The following is a 10,723-nucleotide window of genomic DNA, read 5'->3' as shown; positions in this document are numbered from 1 at the left end:
CAACTGAATTTTTAAAAATTACATCCAACAATAAATTGGCTATAAGAGACACACTTAGGGGCGCCTGGGTGGTTCAGTCGTTAAGTGTCTGCTTTTGGCTCAGGTCATGATCCCGGGATCCTGGGATCGAGTCCCGCATCGGGCTCCCTCTTCCGCGGGAAGCCTGCCTCTCCCTCTCCCATTCATCCTGCTTGTATTCCCTCTCTCGCTGTGTCTCTCTCTGTCAAATAAATAAATAAAATCTTTAAAAAAAAAAAAAAAAGAGACACACTTAAAACATAAAAGGATAGAAAGATTAAAAATAAAAAGATGAAAAGAGATACATGAGGAAGATATGAACTGAGTTGTGATCTGAATTCTGTCAAAAAGAAATTTTAGTCTCAAAAGATAAAAAGTGATAAAAGGTAATTATATATTCATAAAAGAAACAACAGGCAAACACAAAGGTGAACTTAATTATATAGTCTTAAGACACACAGAATGGCAGAGAGGAATAGATAGATGCATAATTGTAACTGAAGATTTTAATATCTCCCTCTCAGAAACCGATACATCAAGGCTTGAATCCTAAAATTACCATATTTTAACAATTCTACACCTCATACAAGGCTGGACTCTGGGAGAATTAAAGACATAATAAATGTGAAAAAATTATTTAAAAAAAAATAGAAGACTATTATAGTTTGTGGCCAAGGAGAAGGGAAAGGCAAAACTTCAAAGTCACAGACTATAACACAGTAATATTGATGAATAATAAGGATTCCCATTTAACAAAACACGCTGTAACTAGATGAAAGACAAAGTAACTGGATGAGAGAATGGGAGAAGTTATTTGAAATACTTAGCATACAAAACTCTTGCAAGTAAATATGAACAACAACCTCTAGAGAAAAATAAGCAAAAGACATGAACAGAGAAGAAATTCAAAAATCAAAAGGGATATGAAGAGATGCTAAAAAAAATCAGAGAAATGTTAATTGAAACAGCAATGTGCTGTTGTTTTACATCTATCAAACTATAAAAATTAGAATGATAATGCTTGCTGGTGCAGTTGTGGGGATGCTGGAATCCTTACACATGGTGGCAGGAGTACACTGCTATGGCCTTTATGGAAAGCAATCTGATATAAATTATGATAATTACGAACTCACATACTCTAGGAACCCACAGTTCCTCTCCTGGGATATATCTCAAAGAAATTCTTATGCAGACACACAAAGGATTAAAATATTAATCACAGTGTTATTTATGACGGTGAGGACTTAAAGGCAACCTGTTTGGTGGTCTATCACTGGAGAATAGATGACTAAAATATAGAAAATTTTATATCATGAAGAATTACACAGCAATCAGAAGCAATGGGTTAGATGTATACACAGCAATATGAATGCATTTGAAAAACAGTGTTCAGTGAAAAGTCTGAAGAAACAAAATGAGATTTAAACACTGTACCATTTGCATAAATTAAAATACATCCATACCAAACAAAATTCACATTTTATAAGAACATATACAAATGAAAAGATATACACCAAGTAAAACTTAGTTACCTGTGTGGGGGAAGGGAGGGGACTAAAAGGGAAAAAATAAATAACAAAACTTAAAAGTATAATACCAACCTAAGATGATAAAATGCCATGTACTGAGGGGTGTGGTTAACTAAACCCTCTACAACTAAAGTCAAACCATCCAATCAATGAATGAACATAATACTGGGAGGAAAGACAATAGGTATTGTATAGTTGTCTCTGGATTTGGGGATAATGAGAAATTTTTTTATTCTTCTTAATATGCTTATAGACTCCAAATTTTTATATCGAATACCTGTTATTTTCTAAAATAAAATCTATAATCAGAATTAAAAAAAAAACAAACTTCAAGCATCTGGGTGGCTCAGTTAGTTGAGCATCTGACTCTTGGTTTCAGCCCAAGTCATGATCTTGGGGTTGTGAGACAGAGCCCTGTGCCAGGCTCCACGTTCAGTGGGGAATCTGCTTGAGATTCTCTCTCTCTTCCTCTCCCTCTATCCCTCCCTCTACTCTTGTGCTCATGTTCTCTCTCTCTCTCCCAAATAAATAATAAATCTTAAACAACAACAACAAAAACCTCATCTGGAGGATTATGTTTCAGTGGCAGAATGGTGGTGTTCAAAAGACAAGACCTGGAAGGAAATACAAAAAATTTCCAAGTCTGTGCAGAAAGGGTGGAACTATACATGTATTTTCCCTTGTTAAATTACCTTAATTTCTGAAATAATGTTTGTACAATTTATCAAAATAAATATAAAAGCAACTTAATAAATGTAAAAGCAGCAGCTTTTTTGAATGATTTTTTTTATTTTTTAAAGTAAGCTCGGGGCGCCTGGGTGGCTCAGTTGGTTGAGCAACTGCCTTCAGCTCAGGTCATGATCCTGGAGTCCCGGGATCGAGTCCCACATCAGGCTCCCTGCTGAGCAGGGAGTCTGCTTCTCCCTCTGACCCTCCCCCCTCTCATGTGCTCTCTCTCTCAAATAAATAAATAAATAAAATCTTTAAAAAATAAATAAATAAAGTAAGTAAGCTCTACGCCCAATGTGGGGCTTGAAATCACAACTCCAAGATCAAGAGTTGCATGCCCCAAAGCATCAGCTTTAATTCTTTTTTTTTTTTAAAGATTTTATTTATTTATTTATTTATTTATATGAGAGAGAGAATGAGAGAGAGAGAGAGAGCACATGAGACGGGGGAGGGTCAGAGGGAGAAGCAGACTCCCTGCCGAGCAGGGAGCCTGATGCTGGACTCAATCCAGGGACTCCAGGATCATGACCTGAGCCGAAGGCAGTCGCTTAACCAACTGAGCCACCCAGGCGCCCAGCTTTAATTCTTTTTAAGATCTATTTATTTATTTGAGAGAGAGTGAGCCAGGGGGAGAGGGGGTTGGCAGAGGGAAGAGAGAGCCTCCCCACTGAGCACAGAGCCTGCCACAAAGCTCAATCTCATGACTCTGAGATCAAGACCTGAGCCAAAATCAAGAGTTGGATGTTCAATCAACTGAGCCCCTAATTTCTTTTTAAGATTTATTTATTTATTTTAGAGAGAGAAAAAGAGAGAGTGGGGGGAGGCTGAGGGAGAGGGAGAGAGAGAATCTTAAGCAGACTCCCCACTGAGCATGGAGCCAGATGTGGGGCTCGATCTCACAAACCCAAGATCATGAGCTGAGCCGAAATCAAGAGTCAGATGCCCAACCAACCGAACTGCAGAGTCACCCCTTACTTAAAAAAAATTTGTTTAAGATTCCCAAAGCAGCAGCTTTAAAAAATATTTAAATAGATCCATATTGTTTAGTCTTTTTTTTTTTTTTTACTCTTTTACTCTTTTGCATGAAAATCAGTATCTTTATCTGGTGGGGGCAGACATTGGTAGTAAACAATGCTCGCATCAAACTGGAATGCCTAAAATATAGATTACCCACAAGCCAGCCCTCCAGCCCCAATACAATATTCAGGCTCAGGCACCAAAAGCTTTACTCTTGTTCACAATGGAAGATGCTTATGTTAAATAAATAGGTATAAAAATGAAGGGTGCCAAAATATGCCACCCCAAAAATGCCACTTTAGTATAAAGATTATTTTTAGTGAAAAGCACTTGAAAAACAGCAGATACAATGGAGACACTCTGATTTCTTTTCTTCCTGAAAACAGGAGATAAACTCCCACGTGAGAGCTGCTCTCCATCTACCAGGAGAAAAGAAACATTCTTATCATCAAGGACAGAAAGTTGAAACAGAGAATTCTGCACAAGCAGACCTTGTTAAAATAATTCTTATCTTCCTATAGCCTCCCTGTACGTTTTCGTTATCTTTCCACAATTGTCTCTGTTTGTTCAACCTAGTTTAAAAGCATTTAAGTTTTGCCCCTTCTTTGGGCCTTCATTTCCTTATGAGGGCTCCTGTGTCACATAAAATTTATATTAAGTAAATGTGTATGCTTTTCTCCTGTTCATCTGTGTTATGTCAATTCAATTTTCAGGCCCGGCCAAAGACCCCAAAAGGACAGAGGTAAAGTTTTGCCTCCTCTACAAAGGCCAAGTTTCCCAAGCCAGAATATTCCAAAGATTATAAGGCTCAGAAAATACACTAGGCACCAACCTATGGGAAAAAATGAGAAGGAATACCTGCTATTCCTCCCTGACTCACCACCCAACTCCTGTTACCTGGGTGCCCCGCTCTTTGACTCTGAAATTTGGTCCACAGACATACTCATACACATTCTTCAATATCTGGCTCAAAAGTCACTTCCTTCATGAAATCTTCCCTGAAAACACCAGGCAGAGTTTTGTTCAATCTTTCAACTATTTTTATCGAGCACCTACTGTGTTCCGGGCCCATATTTGTAGCCCTGTGCTATCATATGACAGCTGGGTCTGGGCCTGACCCCCCCCCCCGCTAGCCTGGAATTAGTCCTTGGTGTACTTCTTGTAAAACAAAGGCAGGAAGGAGTCAGCATTTAATCCTCACAGCTGAGTTTGCGGTAGGTCCTGTTATTAACCCCATCTCACAAATGTGAAAAATGAGACACAGGAAAGTTAGAGCACTTGCCTGAGAAAATATAGCTGATAAGTAAATGGAGCCAGGAATCCACCTCAGTGGCCTCAAACAGCCGGCTGTCACATTAGCTGTATCACTTCTTAATATGAAAAGACTGTCACACTTCTCTCAATTGCTTCTCTGTATGTTTGGTTTTTGGGGGAAAAAAATTTTAAAGAGGAAAACTACATTTTGCTTATTTATCTTAAAATGGTATTTCTTCTGTGTCAGATGATGCCTACGATCTGTATTCAATATAAGAGCTATTTGCTCACTCATTCAACAGCCTAGTGCAACGGAAGGAAAAGCTTTGGAACCAGATGAACTTGAGTTCAGATACTGGACCTGTCCCTTACCCTTAGCAAATGACTTGCCTGTTCTAAGCAGTTTCTACATCTGTAAAATGAAGATAATAATGGTATCCTCTACAATTGCTGCTGTGAGGGTTAAATGAGCACATGGCAGGAACTCCTCAAATTTATGGGAAAGTGCTTTGCATTCTGTAAAGAGCTATGTGAATGCCTATGATAGTGATGTTGTGAGCAGGTGGGAAGAAAAGATAAGTGTAAGACCAGCAACCCTGCAAACAAGTAACAATTATTTAAAAATTAGGGCACAAAACAGCAGAGAAGCAAAAGGACTTTGACAAAATAACTTCTTTATGTTAAGAGGAAGTCCGATTTTGTGTTTAAGTGTTTGATACATCTGTAAGAAGAAAACATCATCACCCACAAGTACAACCATCAGAACTATTCAGTAAATACTAAGTAATACAGATATTTACACAAAATAGAATTCCCTGGATGTACTGAGATAAATTGAAAGTGAGGATCAAGTTCATATAGAAGCTTATTTACCAACAATTAATTTCCTAAACACCACGATAATGATAGTAGGAATTGTGACTATTTGTTGACTATATAGTTATATCAGGCAATGTACACACATGGCTCATTTAGTCCATATCACAACCTCATGAAATAGGAATTATCACTCCCTTTCCATTGATAAGGAAATAGAAGCCCCAGGAGGTGTTGTGACTTTCCCAAGGTCATACAGACTAAAGGAGGTAGAGTAGAAATACAAATCCAAAATTTGTTCAAAAAGAGCATATACTTTTGCTCCCCAGATTCTGCTAACCTCATCAACATTTCTCCTTCCAAGCAACATCACTTGCCTCTGAGTGTAAGGTTGTTTTTTTTTTAACCCAGTTACAGTTCATCCCTCTGGTCAACACAGACTTCTTCATTTTTACCCAGAATGGCTCCTTTGGCATCATCTTCCTTCCGCTGCCTGTCATTTCCTGGTTCCTCAGCAGAATCCTCTCCACTTCCCTCTTCTTCAACTCCCCAGATGTCATCTTCTCTTTCCTCCTCCTTTTCTTTTTTCTTCTTGGCTTCTCCTGCCTGTTTTCTTTTTCCATTTCTTCACGTAGTTCCCTCCATTGCTTCTCTTTGTACTGCTTAGAATGTAGAATTTCAAAATAATTTACAGATGGTATAAACAAAGTTAACTCACTTTAGAAATGTTGGGTGTCTTCCCACACTCTTAAAGATTTCTGGGATGGTGTTTGTTTACATACAAATTTTCAGTATGTGTGCGGTGGAGACAACCCTGTGTGTGTGTAATTTGTTCATAAATAAAACTTGTTCATATTCAACAATCGTTTACTGAATGCCTACAGCATTGCTAAGCATAGTGCTAGACAATCTACACACGTTATCTCTATTCCTCACAACCATCTATGAGGTAAATATTACTAGTCCCACTTCCTAGATAAGGGATCTGAGGTTTGGACTGATTAAATGACTTGCCCAAGCTGTATAGCTGGTGAGCGGTAGAACTAGAATTAGAAACCCAGGTTTTCTGGATCTGAGTCTGGTCCTGTTTCTGCTATATCCAGTAACACAATCTTTATGGAACTCTTTGAATTTGCTTTTGACCTGTGATCAGTACAAACTTGCCATAGGTCAGAAATGGGACTCCTTCTATGTTCGCTAATGTGTTCATCTAGGTCCCAGAATTTGACCCCTAGAGTCAACTTCATAGATTTTTCTACCCAAAGGGTCATTAAAGAAGGGATACAATCTAAATTCCTCTAGGGCTTTAATCTTCACCTAGCGTTCCTGAGCCAACTGGTCTTTTACCCAGTTTTGGGGGACAAAGCTAGACTGAGAACCTGCAAGCCCAGTAGGCTGGGGCCTTCTAGAATCCTGCTGGGAGCAAATGCTTGACATCTTGTTGTGTTTCCCACATTTATTAGAGAAAAAAACTTTCTCTTTCAATCAGGCCTTCATTTTCTTATGTCTGGAAAGCACTGGCTACAATTAAGATCTTTATTTCTCCACTTCCCCCTCACTGCTCTACTCGCTCATCAGTCTCCACCCTCCTTTCTTTACCAAAACTGCTCTTGCCAAAGGTAACCAGAGACCACCAACTCCACCAACTCCTCAGCTCCACCTGGACCTACAACAATCCATTGAGCCTATCTATTTTTCTTTTTTCTTTTTATTAACATACAATGTATAATTTGTTTCAGGAGTGCAGGTCTGTGATTCATCAGCCTTACAAAATTCAACATATAATGTATAATTTGTTTCAGGAGTGCAGGTCTGTGATTCATCAGCCTTACAAAATTCACGGTGCTCACCATAGTACCTACCGTCCCCAATGTCCATCGCCCAGCCATCCCATCCCTCCCACCTCCCTCCACTCCAGCAACCCTCAGTTTGTTTCCTGAGATTAAGAGTCTCTTATGGTTTGTCTCCCTCTCTGGTTTCATCTTGTTTCATTTTTCCCTCCCTTCCCTTATGATCCTCTGTCTTGTTTCTCAAATTCCTCCAACACATCTGAGATCATATGATACTTGTCTTTCTCTGATTGATTTATTTCACTTAGCATAATACCCTCTAGTTCCATCCACGTTGTTGCAAATGGCAAGATTTCTTTCTTTTTGATGGCTGCACAATATTCCATTGTGTGTGTGTGTGTGTATATATATATATATATATATATATATATATATATATACAACATCTTCTTTATCAATTCATCTGTTGATAGACATCTAGGCTCTTTCCATAGTTTGGCTCTTGTGAACATTGCTGCTATAAACATTGGGGTGCATGTGCCCCTTTGGATCACCACATTTGTATCTTTGGGGTAAATACCCAGTAGTGCAATTGCTGGGCCACAGGGTAGCTCTATTTTCAACTTTTTGAGGAACCTCCATACTGTCTTCCAGAGTGGCTGCACCAGCTTGCATTCCCACCAACAGTGTAGGAGGGTTCCAATTTCTCTGTATCCTCGCCAACATCTGTCATTTCCTGACTTGTTAATTTTAGCCATTCTGACTGGTGTGAGGTGGTATCTCATTGAGGTTTTGATTTGGATTTCCCTGATGCCGAGTGACGTTGAGCACTTTTTCATGTGTCTGTTGGCCATTTGGAGCCTATCTATTTTTTGTTAGACCTCAACCAGCTCATGTCCTCCCTTTTCTCCTTTCTTTATTTTTGTGTGATCACTCTCTTGCAAACATCCTCAATTCCCTTGCCCTCCCTTAATTAAGCAAACCCTCAACTCTGGTTAAATCCAACTCTCCATGCTTGCACCTAGGAAAAAATAGCTAGAGAAAACAATAAAACCAAACCTGTTGTTCTCATTTTAAACTCATTATGACTAAATTCAGGTGAGGCAGTAAGCCCACTGTATTTCTGTGGTTGATTCACTCTACTTCTCCTTGGTTAACTATTTCACATCTTCTTCTCCTCAAACCTCCAACACATCTTTCTCAATCTCAGGTTAAGTTGTTAAATCTCACTTCCTATTTCACAATCAGAAGAAATTTTCCACATACTCTGTGGCAGCCATGCAGTTATGCCACATGGATTTTCCTTGAAGAAGAACCTGTCAGTCAGTGGTGAGGAGTGCAGTGAGCTGTTGGCTCGTAGCTGTAGAGCCTGGGGATCGACTGCAGCATTTGAACCTAGGACATGCTATTCCAAAGCAGCCCCCAGACAGTGGCTGAGCATGGAGGGGGTGCTAGGGTCTGGCCATCCCTGACAGAGAACTCCTCTATAGGCAGTCTTTCCACTGGAGCCCTGTTGGGTAGGTGAGACTTTCTCAGAGCTGTGCTGCCCTCACAGCAATTCTTACCCAATCCTTCTTTTGCAGGTGTCAGACTTTTCTACCTATTTCTGTACCCTCTGCCCTTCATCTCTCCCCAACATTATTCCCAAAAATATCCTACATTTCTAGCTCCATCTTGGTGTCTGCTTCCCAGAGAATTCAACTGATGAAAACCCCTCAGTACCATATCTACCCACCCACCTGTTTTTACTCTCATGTTTTCATTCTTTATGTCTGCAATTATGGATGAAATATCCATACTCCTATGGAAAGCCAACTCATCTTCCTGGGCACTAGATCTCATCCACTCTCATATTCTCAAGGATGTTGCTCCAGAAATTCTCCTCTGTGTCTCCTATATTGATTTCTCTCTTTATTGGATCATACCCACTAGCATACATGTAGGCAGGAGGATCTCTCTCTCTATATATATATATTAAAAAAAAATCTTGACCAACATTTTCCATGTCCTAAAAACACTGGTCTATTCTCAGTCTTCATCTTTCTTGACCTTTTGACACCAGTGATCATTCCTTCTCCCCTTAAAATATTAGACTTGATCTATAGGATACTACTCTTTCTTGGTTCTTTTCCTACCTTACTTGCTACTCTTTCTGTCTTGTTTGCTTGTTCCACTTTATCTTCTTGATCTCTAAATATTGAGGTACCCCAAAACTTATCCCTGAATCTCCTTTACTCATTCCTTAGGGAATTTTACCCAGCTTCATGGGGGTTTTCAGTATTACCTGTAGGCTGATTATGATTCCTGAATTTATATTTCTTAACCAGACTCATACTCAATTGCCTCTTTGACATTTGGATTTCTAATAATCATATGTGACTTAACATTTAACAATTATGGTCTTTTATTTCTGTCCCCACCCCCACCCCCAGATATGCTCCTTCTTTGTTCTCTATCTCAGTAACTTCATCCTCTAGTCACTTGAGTAAAAAACCCTGGAGCCACCCTTGTTTACTCTCACTCATATTCCCTATCTAATCCATCACTCCTGTGAGTTTTGCCTTCAAAATGGATCTGAGCTTTTCTTTTTACCTCCACCACTATCACCTGCTTCTGCCTTTGTTCTACTAGTCTTTTTTTATTCCTATCATCTTTTACAACATAGCAGCCAGAGTAATATTTTAAACTATGAGCCAGTTCATATCAGTCCTTTGCTAAACATGTTTCCAGTGGTTCCCCACTTTACTCAGGGATACGGACCTAACTACTCTCATTCTCTCTCACTCAGGTCTAATCACGCTGGGCTTCTTACTCCTGAGTAAGCAAGTTATGCTTCTACTTGGGTGACTTTGCATTTGCTATTCTTTCTCCCTGGGTTTTCTTCCCCAGATACCTGCTTGGCTTGCTCCTTCCTCCAAGTCTCTTAGATGTTGTTTACTCAATGAAGCCTCTCCTGACCACCCCTATAATAAAAGAGCAAAAACCTCATGATCATAGCCTTCTCTATTGCTTTATTGTTCTCCATAGCTTATCTCACACATATGGTATTGACTTATTTATATGTTTCTTGTTAGTCTTTCCTAACTGAGTGTAATCCCCATGAGGACAGAAACTTCTATTTTATTTCACTGATAGATCTTCAGGACCTATAACAGTGCATTCAATAAATATTTATTGAGTGAATGTATGGTTTAATAACAATGGGTACCATACATTGAGCACTTACTGTATGCCAGGAACTTATAAGAGAGTTGCTATCATCATTCTCAAATTATAGATGAGTAAACTGAAGATCAGAAAGGTTAAATAACTTGTACAAAGTCATACAGCTAGTAAGTGATGGAGCCTGGATTTGAACCTCAGCAATCTAACTCTAAAATTCATGCTCTTGCTCTTACTGAAACTGGAATTCACTATAGATCCTATAACTGTGTAGCAATCATTCTTTAAAAGATATATATTTAGCAATATCATTTTTAATCTTCGGTAATGTTTCATGTCAGATAGCAGCTTTTCTGATATAGTATATAAATAAGCACTGAATTCCCTTGATCTGTAAATTTGGCTGGG

Source organism: Mirounga leonina, unplaced genomic scaffold (assembly GCF_011800145.1).
Source record: "Mirounga leonina isolate KUSES-001 unplaced genomic scaffold, KU_Mleo_1.0 Mir_173, whole genome shotgun sequence".
NCBI lineage: Eukaryota > Metazoa > Chordata > Mammalia > Carnivora > Phocidae > Mirounga > Mirounga leonina.
Note: the sequence above shows the minus strand (reverse complement) of the source record.